The sequence below is a fragment of the Zootoca vivipara genome, chromosome 9 (assembly GCF_963506605.1).
Source record: "Zootoca vivipara chromosome 9, rZooViv1.1, whole genome shotgun sequence".
In the NCBI taxonomy this organism is placed as follows: Eukaryota; Metazoa; Chordata; class Lepidosauria; order Squamata; family Lacertidae; genus Zootoca; species Zootoca vivipara.
Window position 1 is genome coordinate 36,241,394 of NC_083284.1, and position 15,778 is coordinate 36,257,171.

Sequence of the window (15,778 nt, forward strand, 5' to 3'; positions counted from 1 at the left end):
CACACACAGGGTATAACTAGCATGTAAAAGGTTGAGGTTGCAACCTCAGCACACTTGGTAGGAATTAAGCCAGGCATAGGCAAACTCAGCCCTCCAGATGTTTTGGGACTACAACTCCCATCATCCCTAGCTAACAGGACCAGTGGTCAGGGATGATGGGAGTTGTAGTCCCAAAACATCTGGAGGGCCGAGTTTGCCTATGCCTGCATTAAGCTGTACAGTTGTACCTTGGAAGTGGAATGGAATCCGGAATCCATTCCGGAAGACTTCCAAAACATTCGAAAACCAAATCGCAGCTTCTGATTGCCTGCAGGAAGTTCCTGCAGCCAATCAGAAGCCACAGAAGCCCCGTCGGACATTCGGGTTCCAAAAGAACGTTCACAAACCAGAACAATCACTTCTGGGTTTGCAGCATTCGGGAGCCAAAACGTCCAAGTTCCAAGACGTTCAGGATCCAAGGTACAACTGTACAAGGTATCCTTTATTACCCCAAGTAGAAATATCTTCAGTCCATTGTCTCACAAGGGTCACTTCCTTCAGTGCAGCGAATAACCGTATAGAACTGTGAGTATGTATCCACTTTCCTTTAAATTCACCATCCTTTTCTCAAGAAAAAAAACCAAGGTGATTATTTAGAATGATATTCTGCATGAAAAGTTTCCTTCATTTGGAGCCACCCCTGGATGTAGTCTCAAATGGAGAAACACAGGTGCTTTAAATAATAATAATAATAATGAAAGTTTAAACACACCTCTTAATATCAATAGTTGCAGAATACAAATTACACTGAAGTAAGATCAGTGAAAAACTGAACAATCATCAAATTGAAGGGGAATTTGTGTACACAGAAACCCTGCTCGATATAGGAAATCCAGAACTACAGCATCTGCAACAGACAGCTGCCCTGACTCTGCTTGTAGACCTCCAGCAGAGGAGAGTCCACCACACCTCTAGACGAGTGATTGTTATTATTAAATCTGGTGGTTGCATTTTCTTGTTCAAAGCAACTCAAAGTGACCTACAACCCCCCCCCCCCCAATGAAAAAGAAGTGGTTCCATTGCCAAACTGCTCTTACCCTCAAGAAACTTCTCTTAATGTTCAGCCAAAATCTGCCTCCTCTAACTTAAGCCCATGTGATGTAGTCCTGCCCATCAGAAAACCAACCTTTGGCTGTGTGTTGTTGTTGTTGTTGTTTAGTCGTTTAGTCATGTCCAACTCTTCGTGACCCCATGGACTAGAGCACGCCAGGCACTCCTGTCTTCCTCTGCCTCCCGCAGTTTGGTCAGACTCATGTTCGTAGCTACGAGAACACTGTCCAACCATCTCGTCTGTGGCTGTGTACACATTGCCATTTGTTCCAAAGCACTCCCATTGCTCACGTTAGCCACAACTCCCATCTCTCCTGCAGTTTCCTAAGGAATACTGTTGCTTGGTGCTCTTCCCCCCCCCCCAAACCAACTTCCATCAGATTTGAAAAATGTAAACCACGTTCACTTCACAGTCAAGCCAAGGTGTGCACATTTGAGACAGCCATTGCACACCCTCAGATGAGAGCCTCATTAATAGGAGGCTGCAGGCGCAGGGTAACTAGACAGGTAACGTGCATCAGGTGAAGGCATCCCTGCCCCCTCTCTGGTGTGTACTGCAACCTGCAAATGCAACTTGAAATGCAGTGGGAGAAATGGCATCGTTGCATTTTAAGCTGCTAATGTGCACATAGCCCAAGCCCTCCCCTGTATCATGGCCTCCCTCAGTATTCATCACAGGGTTGCTTTCCATATCACTGGCCATCTTTACTGCCCATTTCAATCCATTCTGATTCGTCTATATCCTTCTTCAAGTGTAACACCCTAGCAAGTGTAACACCGCTTAAAAATAAATAAATAAACTAAGTAACATTTTGAAAGGGTCCACATTTTGAATACGTGTACATCATCATTACTACTGTGAACCTCTGCACCTACCAAGTTGCCTGCTTCCAGTTTATGCTGCAGTAGTGGAAGTGTGCTAAAGAGCAAAATTTTGTCAATATATCTACCCAAACCATATGGCCAGAACTAAGAAAGCTTGCTTTCCTTTCTCTCAGGCATTGCAGCATCTACCCACAAGTGGAACTCTTGCTTCCAGATAATGACTAACCATGGAGCAGGAGTCCTATGCATAAATCACATGTGCTTCCTTAGATTCCAGAAGCAAACCCAGAAGCTCATCAATAATTTAAAGCCCCCAAATCCTATAAAGACTTCCATGCATGCTTAATTTGATGCACTGTGAGTAATCCCCCCTTGAATTCGATGCAAGATGACATTGACTCCAATCCTGCACATTTTTGTATCCATCTAGTTGTACTAATTTGGGCCATTCCATGTTGACAAATGAATATATATAAGAAACGAGTTATATAACATCCTAAGTAAGAAGAAGGCCAATGCAGTGTTGCTTATCAAACATAGGTATTGCCTTAATACTTAATAGAGCTGTGTGTTTGTGTGTGTGCTTTCCTGAAAATTAAACCCCACTAACAATTGGTGCCCTTTTTTAAAAAGAGAGTCTCTGTTACCTCCAGGTAATTATCATCTAGATTGTAGAACAGCTGAGCCAGTGTGGTTTGGTATCTCCCACCACCTCTCCAAAGGAGACAGACTTTTAGCTCAGAGGAGAGGAATATATAAAACCACAAAAACACTGCAGGCAATTAAGTCAATATTTCAGCACAAGAAGTTTCAGAACAAAATAATCATATTTAAACATAACGAACACCAAGTCCATTAACCAGTGCAAAATTCAACACCCCACGAAGCAATCTAGGTTCAATTAAACCTCAGTGTACATATTTAGCTGTATCATTAACAAGTGTGAACACAGAGGGATGTGCCAGATGGCACTGCACTTAATAGCTTTTCTAAAAAAAAAAACACCCCTCAAAATTCTCTAATATTTAGAGTATACTCTAGCCAATACATCTGAGCTTCATTTGCATTTTAAGGAGTCTGATGAACGCACTTTCATTTGAGCCTAATTAAAAGACGACGAGGAGCCTCTTTTATATCCTATACATGAAGTGCCTCCTCTAACTTTTCTGACCAATATTTGTTCTAGATAGCCACGCTCTTCCCCCTCCCCCTTACTTAAATTTGCTCGAGATTTCCGATAAGTGTGGGCCAGCAAAAACTCTGTACCACGGATTTCGGAACTGCTCTCCCCGCAACTAAGAGAGATTCCCCAGCAGGAACCGCAACGAGCTCGGTGTTCCTCCCAACGCCCACTTCTTCTAATGCTGAGAAGTTCTTTCAAATCCCCTTAACACAGTGTGTGTGTGTTCGTGGTAGCATCCGCACTTCCTTTTGAGAGCGAGCTCCTTCTCTCTTCGGTGCCCAAACCACCCGGAATGCCACGTTTCCAATGCATCTCCAAGGATCAGCCGCCGCCGCCGCCAAGAAGGAAGATCCTGCGTTCTTGATGGCAAGGAGACAACTAAAACGGCGATCATCCTCTGCCTTCCTTTAAACTAACAGGGTCTCCTCTAACGCAGTAGCAGCAGCAGCCAGCCTGCCTGCCTGCCTGCCTGCCTGCCACCCTCATTCACTGCAATTCCGCCTCATCTTTCCAGGCAAACGCCTCGCTTGGTACCCAGCGACAGACATCTCTCTCCTCAATAAGGGAGAGAAAAATGCACACAGCAGAAAGACCCTCTCTCCAGGAGGACGAGAAGGGTCTCTCTTTGCGCCCCCAACCCCCCATCACCGCCCTTTTTACGATAGTTCTCCCGCCTCGCAAAGGAGGAGAAAACAACTCCAAACACGGTTCTCGCGGAAAGGACAGGTAAGGCAAAGCCCGTCTCGAGGGTCCCAGTCGCAGCAGCAGCAGCAACCCCGGAGCGCCTCTCTTCTCCTTGCGCGCGCCAGGCAACGGAGCCACTACCAGCCCCGCGACTCTCGACACCTGCTCCTTTCGCCCTCGCTCGCCTGCTTCGGGGGCTCGCTCCTGCCGCCCAAGCCCCCGAACCTTCCCTGCCTGCAGCGCCCGCCTCTTCGGACTTGTGTTTTCCGCTCGCCCCCCGGCGAAACTGCAACAGGAAGAAACTTGAAAGGGGCTCGAGAAGCTGGGTGGGAAAAACAGAGGCGACTTTCGCCTCAAACTAGCCCGCCGTCAGCAGCAGCAGCAGTCGCCCACCCGCGTTTGCCCAAGGCGCCCTCTCTCCCTCAGGAAACCGCCCCAGCGAAAAGGGACAGGTCTGAGTTTGTTTTTACCTGCGCTGCCTTCCCGCGAAGGCGCCGCTCGCCCGCCTGCCTGGCTGCGTCTCCAGTCTGTGGCACGCAAGGACTCCGTAGCCTCTGCTATTTATAGTCCGCAGCTCCTTGCCAACCTCTGGCCAAGCGGGAGAGAGGAGCTGCAAGGGAAAGCAGCGGGGGCGAGACTCAGCGGGCTTCCGCGCTCTCCTGCCAGCCAGCCAGCCAGGCGGCCACCGCCAGCGCGCCTCAGAGCCTCCGCGCCGATTCGAGGGGGCTGCTTCGCTGCAGCTGCTCGCACAAGCCAGAGGCGCAAAGCGAGGCGCACGCGTTCCTTCCCCTCGGTAGCGCCGCCTCCCGCCAGCCGAGTCTCCGCCTCCTCTTTTTTGCCTCCTTCCTACAATGTCACCGCAGCTCGACGAAGGCTCCCGAGCTCTGCAGGACGCCAACCCCAAGAGCGACGGCCTGTGCCCAAGGGCGCACGCGCCGTAAGAGACGGGAGGCCGGCGCGCGATGCTCGGCTGCTTTCCCTCTCGCGCTCTCTAGCACCGCAACGCTGAGCTCAGCCTCAGAGGTGACCGGGGCGAGAGACGGGAAGAAGCAGCTGTGGCTTGCCGTGCGCCTCCCGGAGCCTAGGGGGCGCTCGCTTCTTGCTGTGAGTTCCCTGGAGAACCAGAGGGCGAGAAAGAGAGCGCGCCCTCTACTGGGCACTCAAAAGGTTGCGTTCTCAGGTGGTTCCTCCCACCACTCAACTAGCGTCCTATCTCAGGAAGTAGGCTGGCAGCACGTTTGAAAAAATAATAAATGAGCTGCCAAGGTTTTTTGACAATTATCTGGCACGTAGCCATGTTTGAAGATGCCTGCCAGAGAAAATATTGGCAACTTTACTCACTGGTCTCATCTGAAGGATGAATGAGATAAAAGATTGTTAGAAAACCCCATAATTTTCAAAGTATTGAGCAAATTGCAAACATGCATTTTATTTTTCCATTATACTTACAGTCTACTCTTATATCAGATCTCCCAAGATGTCTTCAAGGGTTTCCCTATATAGAGTTACCATCACATGAGGGCAGAGAGCAGGGGTGGACCATCCTCCCCATCTTGGCTGTTGTGCCCCACCTCCCAATCCATGTTGGAGACTTTACCTCTGCAGCAGGGATCTTGTTCCACCTATGTAGGCTCCTTCAGGATTTTGAAGGCTGATCTTCCAGGGTTTAAAATTATACTGTAATCCTGCACAGGTCAAGCAAGCTCTCCTTGGCAGAAATTCGCAAGAAGGCAAGATTTGCCGATAGATGAGACCAGTGGCCCATCTAGTCCAGCTGTTCTCATGCTGACCAACCAGATGTCTATGAGAAGCTTGAAATCAGGACCTGGCTGAGTGCAACAACTGGCATTCAGAGGCATGCTGGCTTCTACAGCTGCCAACACATGGAGACCTGTGGGAGTGGTGACAGTGATGCCACAAGTGGGGCCACGGAGAGCACCCCCACTCTCTCCTCTTGTGTAATTGCATAAGGGGTGATGCCTGACTAGGAGTGCTCCCAGACTGTCTATATTTTGCAGGAAAAACATTGAAAAACGTGGGGTGAATTAATGACTAACAGGGAGTATAAATACCCACAAGCAAATCAGAGTGCATGCAGAATGAATGTTCAATGTCATATTACTGCCCGGTAAACAAATCAAAATGAATGCTCAATATAGATCAGACACAATCAAACCTCTGGGTAAACTTTACGAAAGCAGATCAGGATAAATGCTGAGTGAACAGGTAACCTGGAGGAGCTCACAGTCTTCAGGAAGGTCAAGGGCCTGAACAAGTCCACACCTACAGAAATGTTACATTTTCAGCAATGCTGCAGCTGCAGGTGTTCCCATATCAGTCATTGAACCCACTCTCATCCCTTCTGTTCGTAAAGTGTGTGTTGAGCACTTGAGCGGAGAATATTGGCAGGTGACATTAATGGGTAGAGAGCAGAACAGGAAAATTTGGGAGGTCCAAATGATTCTCTCCCCCCCCCCCCCGGTGATGTCTCAAAAGGCTGCACATATGCACTCCTACTGCCAAGGGACGTTGGCATGGAAGGGTAGCATGGTGGTGAGAGTGCTTAGTTTTGGCCTGCTATTTGCTTCATTTAAGTTTGGGGTCCAAAGCATGACAGCAAATTCATCTCAAAAGACACATGGCCATTTTTAGCAGACAAACAACATGAGAGGAAAGTGCTAAAACAAATTGTGTGCTGATCTTTGGCTTATGTTTTCCATCTCTGTTGGGACTGTTGGGCCCTTAATGTCCAGCTCCAATTTAATAAGCTTTTTTTAATAGACAGAAGCTTTTAATAGGTTTACGACTTCAGAATTGTTAGGTTCAGTCCTGCTCTCCTGCCTTCAACAATAGCCTGGAAAATTTAGCTTATCTCAGTTCTTAATCTCCGTGCTAAGAAAAGCTTTACCTGGTAAATGTCCATCTGACAAGTTGTTCTAAAGCTTCAGAAGAAGGGTCAGTAAAAGGGTGGGGAGGGGGAGCCCTAAACTATTCATTAGTAAAGGCAGATGCACTTCTTTAGGAAGGGTATCTTTGCAATCAATCAAGTGTTCATGTCATATCTAGCTGAACTTTTGACATACTCTAAGAGGGATGTCCAATATCAACAAGTCTCTGAACTTGCTGCTATTGCTCAGATGCTGATGGTGGCATAGGCCAAGATGGTGGCATAGCCCTTAGACCAGGGGCCAGCAACCTTTTTCAGCCATGGGCCGGTCCACTGTCCCTCAGACCATGTGGTGGGCCGGACTATATTTTGAGGGGGGGAAATGGACAAATTCCTATGCCCCACAAATAACCCAGAGATGCATTTTAAATAAAAGCACACCTTCTACTCAAGTAAAAACACCAGGCAGGCCCCACAAATAACCCAGAGATGCATTTTAAATAAAACGACATTCTACTCATGTAAAAACACGTTGATTCCCGGACCATCCGCGGGCCAGATTGAGAAGACGATTGCGCTGCATCCGGCCCATGGGCCTTAGGTTACCTACCCCTGCCTTAGACCAAGATCTGCCCCATCATGTAGAAAGTGAGGGTTGTGGCCCAATGTTCTCTATGAGAAGAGGTTATGTGAAAGATTCCAACTCATGCAAAATCTAGCTGTTTGGGGTGCAGCGGATTCTTCTCCACAAGCTGTCGGTCTGTTTCAGGGCACAATTCAAAGTGCTGCTTCAGGTTATCACCCTTAAAGTCTTAGAACCTTATGGGTGCTCTCCTCACAAACAACCCTGTCCATCCATGGAGTTCAGTGGGAGCCGGGAGGCCCACCTTTGCATGTCCTGTCACCATCTAAACTGTGAGAAGTTGGGAACAATGAAGCTGGGAAATACTGGTGTTAATTTGCAGGGTACAGAGGGGGGGTAGCTGGCTTCTTTTGTTGCTGCGATTTTATTTTGTCTTGGTTTGAGTTTGTATAATAATAACAATGCAGAAGACGAAAAGATCCTTCGTTACAGTGTCCAGGATGTTAGGCTTCTTGTCCTCTTTATTTCTGTTTCAGCAAGCTTTCAAACATTTTTGTTTCCCTCCCTCTGGACTATGGCTTTAAAAAAAAATGCTCATTTTCTTTGTTGTGCTACTTAAAAGGGCTTTATTGTGTGAATTATTTTTGACTCATTGTATTAGGTGCATTGAGAGCTTTGCTAGGGAGTTGAAACAACTCACGATAAACAAATTAAGGGGCAGCCACTTAACTTGCCTTTATTCTCTCCCATCACTTTTCTCCCAGGCAGCTGGATTTGTTTCCGTAAGTTAACATGAAGCATTATAGTCAGTTGGCATCGATAGATACACACAGAGAGGTGCAAGGTGTTTCCAGAGAGAAGTTTATTGTGGAATCGGTGCCAGCTTTCTACAGGGTCCAGACCACACTGTCATCAAAACACCAGCCCATACTTAAACATTTAATCTGGATTTCCAAAAGGGAAAAATAATTCATTATGCATCTCCATTCACTTCTGATGTGGAAGGTCATTAGCACCTTTGTGTGTGTGCATGTGGTTTGTCATGAGTGAGATAAACTTTGGTGGGTGGCCTCCATTGCCGCACATCACCCTTCCATTTGCCCATCACTCAAGCCCAACCTAGCTGCCTTGTTTCCAATGCCAAATGAAACATACCTATTTCCATTCATTGTCACATACCGAAAGCTCACAATATCTCCACATAGTAAATGTGGGGGGTTACCTGGGAGACTAATCACATTGCATCTTTTGGTCTTGTGCAATATCTTTTTATCAGTCTTGAATTCTCATGTAAGACCTCAGTTATTAAAAACAATTTAAAAAATAGATGGAAATGGGTATTGGCATTTCCCAAAATACACAAGTCTCCATTTTGCCTATTGTAAAACATGATCATCCTTGTGCATGTCCTTGAAAAAAAAGTTAAAGGCATGTATGTGCAGGTTCAGAAATGCATAGACACATACTCAGGGCAAAACAAAAAAAGTTAATGGAGGATGGAGTGATTGAGGGGAGGGCCAAAAAACCCACAACTCAGATACATTCCATCAAGTTCTGTCCACTGGTGTGGCAAGCAGTGTAATAGTAATAAATATTCATGGATAATTTGTGGAAGCTAATTTAAATGGAATTGTTCTGTTCCCACTGTAGATACCATCTGAAATTCCTTTGTGGCTGAATGACAACTTTCAGATCAACAATAGAATATTTGGGGGGGATAGAAAAATTGCCATTTCTTGTGTCAGATTTGGGTCCATTTATTCTTTTGTGTAAACACTAACCTATTGGACCTTTAGAAATAAGCTAATGTTGCTTATTCTATGGAATACACATTCTTTATTACAGTCCAAAGACCCAGAAACCCATATTCAGGAGTCAGCAAACTTTTTCAGCAGGGGGCCGGTCCACTGTCCCTCAGACCTTGTGGGGGGCTGGACTATATTTTGGAAAAAAATATGAAGGAATTCCTATGCCCCACAAATAATCCAGAGATGCACTTTAAATAAAAGCACACATTCTACTCATGTAAAAACACCAGGCAGGACACATTCTACTCATGTAAAAACATGCTGATTCCAGGACCATCTGCGGGCTGGATTTAGAAGGCGATTGGGCCAGATCCGGCCCCAGGCCTTAGTTTGCCTGCCCGTGGAATAAGCTTTACGGCCTTTACACAATGTGCTTCAATGGTCCTCAGTGACAACTTTGCACAAAGAAACACAATGTATAAAACAGGATTCTGCAATTCTCCCACTTGCTGGAGCATTTTTTGAGGTGCCATGATCAAGGGGAAACTTGCATCAAAGCTTCAGCTTTCCATTTGTGTGTGTGTGGGGGGGGAAGAGTTTACAGCATGCTATAGTGTGCTATGGGATTCTACCTGCAGAGACAGTCAGGGCACATTGCATGGAGGTTCTGTGAACCAGTCCTTAAGTAACACAGAATGGCAAGGGGGAGAATGCATTTGCCACATGTTCTGTAATAGCCTTTGCTGGAAATTATCACTTTCCGATCTGGTAATATCTCCTACAAAAATCACAAAATGTTGGAAACATTAGTCAGTTCCTGGGTGGGGATTCATATGCACAGAACATGTGTTTAAGGGTTTTAGTTTTCAAAGCACCAGCTTTTAATGCATCAGACTCAGGATCCAGGCATCACTACTTATGAGGGCATTTCATGAGAGTTTATGTTCTTATGCAAAGAGAAGATTCATGAAGAGAGCTGAAACCTGACTAGTGTCGAGTACAGTACAAAAGTGAATGAATGAATGAGACTTCAGAGCAATGCTGCTGAGGTGAAACTGACACAGATCATCTTCAAACTGTCTTAAAACCCATCAGTTTCTGTTCCCTTGTCCTCAGTCCCTCTTAGTAGGCTGAGCACTTGCATTCTTGGGTGCTGGACTGCACCTCATCTAGCCTTTGAAAGAGAACAAATCACACCAAAGCCATCACTCCCCAAGGCAAGACTAACCTCTGACATGTGGAATAGACCGAGCTTTTGAACTGGGGTTTTCAGGACTATACCATAAAAGCTAAGGCAATGTTGGGAGCACACTTTGAAGAGATCCTCTAAATGCATGGTTCCTGGGCAGGTAGAGTATGGCTTTTGAATTGGACTATTATTTCAGGTCTCCTTCATGCCCTCCAGCTTCTCCAAAGTTTTCTCCCTTGACAAAAGATGTTTTGATTTTTTTTTGCTTCATTCTCAAGGCACTTCAGGATTTCAGACTATGTGAGATTTTGAGCTAGCCTTATCATTTTTTTCTGTCCTCTCTCAGCCATGAAGAGGAACAGAAGCAGTGGTGAGGCCTGGCAGCTAGTATTTGTTGTTGTTCAGTCGTTTAGTCATAACCGACTCTTTGTGACCCCATGGACCAGAGCACGCCAGGCACTCCTGTTTTCCACTGCCTCCCGCAGTTTGGTCAGACTCATGTTGGTAGCTTCGAGAACATTGTCCAACCATCTCGTCCTCTGTCGTCCCCTTCTCCTTGTGCCCTCCATCTTTCCCAACATCAGGGTCTTTTCCAAGGAGTCCCAAATCTTTGGAGGAGAAGGCAGAGGTTCCCCACTGTTGTAGAAGAAGTAATTATCCAGAAGGGGAATGTAACAGTGATTAGGAGGAAGGGTTGTGGTCATGCAACTGCAGCGCATGGCGGATTTGCCTTGTAAACACCCTACAGTTTTAAACATTTGGTGTGCTATATGTAGATCTGGAAACTTCAGCTTCTTTTTTTGTCTGAAACCTCTTGTTAACTTCTGCTACAACCACAATTTGACTTCAAATTACTGCTTACAGCGTCCTGAGCTAGGTTACAAGTATCTGATATTGACAGTTGGAGGAAGCTGTTAGAATGTATAATTAAACTCGCTGCTTATCTGCTTTATGCAGTCGACAGTAGTTAATATATAACTAGGGGAATGCCCATCATTATGATGGGTGAAGGTTAAAGGGAGGGCTTGTAAATGGCAATGATACATTACACAGAGACACCCCAATGGGGACTTAGCTGTCAGACCACACAGTGCCAGGCATGGGGTTTTATCTATTCCAACATTCTTGCCAATTTAGAATGGCCAGCATTATTTTTTCTTGAATTTGTTCATTAGCAGTGTAGAAAACAGAGTTTGAAAGCTCTTCCTGGTAAGTTTCTGTGTATCAGGCTGTTTTTAAAAGGCACAGGAACAGAGCTACGTAGTGCCATAGTTGGCAACCATGTACGAACTGGAACACGCTTACTTTATCTGGGAGAAAGAAATCTACCATTACATACAGTATTGGGGTAATGGTTAAGGGAGACCTACCTTCCCTCCCAGACACTGTGGTGAGCTGTGTCTGTGATGACAGAGGCACCCACAGGAGGCCCTCCATTGAAGATACTAATGTATGGACAGGCGCATATGGAGACAGGCTGTTCTTTGAGTACCCTAGTCCGAAGCTCTGAAGTGATCTAAATATCAAAACCAGAACTTTGAATCAGAACCAGTCTTCATCATGTGAGGGCTGTCCTTTAAACTACCAATAAGAAAGCAAAATAAATTATTAGTAATATAATTTAAAAGGAACAAATAAGCAATGATATTTGCCACAGTATTCTGGGAAAGTACCTTCTGTAAAAGAGAGTCATGCGAAGAGGAACAGGGTTATGTTCCATAGCAAATGCATGCACCACAGCACTGGTTGTAACTACTTCGCTAATGGAATGCCCTGCTATTCTGTTGGCCTTTGCTTTAGCCTCATTTCATTCATTTTTTAGATTCTTCCAAGTCTGTGTGCTCCCTCTCTGCTAGAGCACAGATCTTGCCACATTTCTGAAAGTGGGACATGAGGGAGCAGCCTCGTAAGTTACAAGTAGTCTCTCACAACCAGCTCCACAATCCGTTATGAGATGTTGCCCTTCTGTCACTGAATTGCAGGAGGATGTGCTTTGACAGATCATGCAGAAAGGCCAAGTTTGCTTATCCAATGAGTGCTTGATGCCTGAGAGACTTTGCAATGGATTTTTAATGGCGCTAAGTGTGTTTTTGTTTCGCTGCATGTTTGATTTCAGTGTGTCGGGGGGGGGGGCAGGAATAAAGAAAGTGCTCTGTCTTCTTAGGTGTAAACTGTCTTTTTTGCAGCCAAGTCCCACTCACTCGGCTTTCAGGAAGAGGCATACATTGCACAGACTTGTATCAAATGCACCCAGGAACACCAGGGGAAACACTGGTTTAATAAAAATGAGCAGTCCAGCCACATACAGTACTTTAAAATACATATACCAAATATAATAATAACACAGAGGGAAGCAAGCACTGTAGTCCCTTTCCAGTATCCCTTCTTTGTCTAAAACGGGGGAAGGGGGAAAATGCTTTGCCCCGTTATTTGATACTGCTCCCTAAAGTTACCCTGAAACCCCTAGAATAGTGAACACATGGAATATAAGCAATGAAGAGTATTGATTAACCTTGCTCAGGACAAAGTCTGAGGGTGTTTGCTTTTGCTGTTGCAGTGATGGGTGAAGAGTTGTTGATATGACACATATACTACCATGAGACTGCCCACCTATCACCTGACACCATATGTTTGTGAGTGTGTGGCCCCACCTGCCTGTCAAAGTTAGCCATTAGGCTGGAGAAGGAGATAAAGATTTGGCCCATCAGACAAAAAGGTTCCCCACCGCAATTTAAATTATATTCTTACTAAATTCACCAATACGATGTGTTCACATTTCAGTAATAATCACAACAGAACTTTCACAAAGAACTTCTCTGCTACACAAGTATGGAATAATTTCTGAAATCCATACTTTCTTGTTGTATTTCTTTCCACAATTTGATACAGTGCAGTGTGTGTGTGAAGGGGTGAGAGTGCAAAACTTCCTTCATGGAATTGTATATATTGCACCAGTGTCTTCTGATGCAAATCAGAAGATAATCTGTTCTGTCATTACTGGAAATGCTGATATTAAAGCAACAATAGGAAACATAGCCAAACAATCTTGAAAGATTTTATAGCTGATTGGGGAGCCTCTCTGCTTCCTTTCTCCCAATCTTCCATCAGATCAGGACTGTGAATGCATATAAACGTCTCTTTAAAATGCACTTGTCTCATTTGAAGAAAAAGCAATCATAGAGCAGAATCCAAAGTGAAGAGCTGATTGTCATGCTGGGTCAGAGCCAAGGTGCCATGTGAAAATAGCAGTAACTGGCATAAATGGATGAGGCCCAGTTTTCTAACCAGAATTGAGGACTTCCGGTCAACCGCGCCATATTTTCAGTCGGAACGGACCTTGGCGCTTCAGAGGTGGGGGGGGCACTCCAGCGCAGCGGAATCCCCAGAAGAGCCCTAAATCGAGGGGACCCGACATCTGACGGGCACCAAAAGCGGGCTGCTCCCTCCCCAGTAAGGCTCTGTTTTGAGCCCCCAAATGCAGCACATCAGACTAACAAATGATTTATAAAGAGTTAAAGAAAATTTTGAAATATTCATTTCAGCAATCCCCCGAGCTATTTTTGTTAGGAATGATACCAGAGGATATTAAACTACAGGACAGATGTTGTATAAGTTATGCCGTTGCAGCGGCGAGAGTATTGATAGCAAAAAATTGGAAGGCCACAAATGTTCCAGATAAAGAAGAATGGCAACAAAAATTATATATTTATTATAATATGGCGATAAAATAAGAACAAATCAAAGGAATAAAATTCGAAGATTCAAATAATAATTGGAAACCATTTATAAAATATATAAAGGACAAATTGGAGAAACCAAACCTCATATCAGATACATAAAGGTTCTATGAATAAACAATGAAATTGATAGTATATAATGAAATGATAAAATAAGAAAAATTAATAGAATTCAAAGGATCTAAGAAAAGAAAAGTAAAAATAAGAGTGAAGTATGTAGAGAATGTATAAAGAAAAAATAAGGGAGAAGCTCAGAACTGGTTGAGAAGTCAAGGGGGGGAAAGGGGAGGGCTGACAGGGGGAAAGGAGGGAGGAGGGAAGGGAAAATAAGACAACTGTAACAACAATGTTATGGCTGTATTTTTTATTTGATTGTAATTATTGTGCAGTGATATCAATAAAGTTTTTTTTCTATTAAAAAAAAGACTAAGACCACTAACTCTGACAGCGCGAAGCTGCGTGACTGGGAGAGAGCAGCGCTTGATTCTTCCAAGGAAAATTGTCAAAAGCAATAGACTGTGAGTACATTGATTTATCGGATCAAAATCAGGAAAATTTGGCCACGGGTGAGAGATATAAAAACGGAAGTCGATCCCTACCCACTGTTTGACTGGGAAGCAGTAAGGTGTCCCGAAGCTGGAAAGGAATTTGGAGTGCTTTAAACCTCCGACAAATGAACATAATTTCCCCTCTTAGGCAGGGTGAAATATTTGTTTTTATTGTATTATGTTTTATTTTAAAATGAATAAAAAAATTTGAAGAAAAAAAAATTCTAACCAGAATCAGGCAAAGCAGTGAAATAGGAGCAGAGAGTCCAATATGCATAGCGTACATGAAAATGTAACAAGGTGTAGTTTTCCTTAGCTTCTAATCATTCATAGGATAATAGCATTACTGTACTGGCCAATTTGGGGATGTGGAGCAGGGGTGGGGAACTGTTTTCAGACTAATCACCACATTTCCTTGTGAGCAATATTCTGGGGAGGGTGGTTGCATGACACTGGCATTTGGGGCCAGAGGTAAAAGTGAGTGGAGCAACAGATGTGACTCTCAGCTTGGTACATTTAGTTATACCCCAGCCATGCAAAATCCAGAGGTACATGCACACACACACACCTCCATACTCTATCTTGGGAGATAAGACATTCCATCAAAACAAAAGCACTCAAGGCTACATAGCAGGGATGGTGAGGGTTGTGGTCCCAGGGCCAAACAGAGAGACTTAGAGGACTGCATTTGGCCCCTGAACCTGAGAATCCCAGGCCTGATCCAGAGCAAAGGTGTGTCACTGGCAGCCTGTGGGGCAAAACTGCCCTGCCCCCAAGTAACTCTATATGGACTTTTGTTGTTCGGACCAATTTTTATCCAAGTTCAGGACGAGAAAGGCTTGCTCGTGGATTCACTTGAAGGGGAAAGACAAAAAGGTGCTCAGGTTTACAATATTCTACACCGCTGCCAACTGTTATGAAATATCAAGGCTGTGCACAACAATATATACAAATGTAATAAAACAATAGCTGGCTTTTCTGTGCAAAACCTCAGCATATTAATCATCAGTGGAATGGTAGGAGTGGCAAGACCCCAAAGCATTATTGGAGGAATAGTGTGGCCTTGAATATACAGAATTGACCACCCTGCATCTAGGGGTATTCATAGTCAATATTTCTACCTTTGAAACATATGCTCATCACTGGTGATGCCCAGCTTCTTGAGGCTACTGGGACTCTGGACTCCAGCTTAAGTAATCTTCCATAAGAATGCAGGGAGTAATGCCAAATGAGTCAATCTCTGTAATATCTGAACAACTGGAGACGAGGTTGCCATGTGGAGGAGCTCTGCCAAGTTGATATGGC

General features: G+C 44.7%; 1 protein-coding gene across 10 annotated transcripts in view; it reads right to left on the minus strand.

The window, feature by feature from the left end:
• INPP4B (inositol polyphosphate-4-phosphatase type II B) overlaps positions 1-4,766 on the minus strand; it is a 267,689-nt gene extending 262,923 nt beyond the window's left edge. For 6 of the 10 annotated variants that reach the window (XM_060278620.1, XM_060278619.1, XM_060278617.1 and 3 more), the window contains exon 1: positions 4,252-4,764. The gene's annotated coding sequence lies outside the window, so the exon portion shown is untranslated. Of the gene's footprint in view, positions 1-4,251 lie in introns of all 10 variants that reach the window. The other 4 variants (XM_035113742.2, XM_060278624.1, XM_035113743.2 and 1 more) reach the window with 3 other exon arrangements.
• Positions 4,767-15,778: the final 11,012 nt, after the last annotated feature.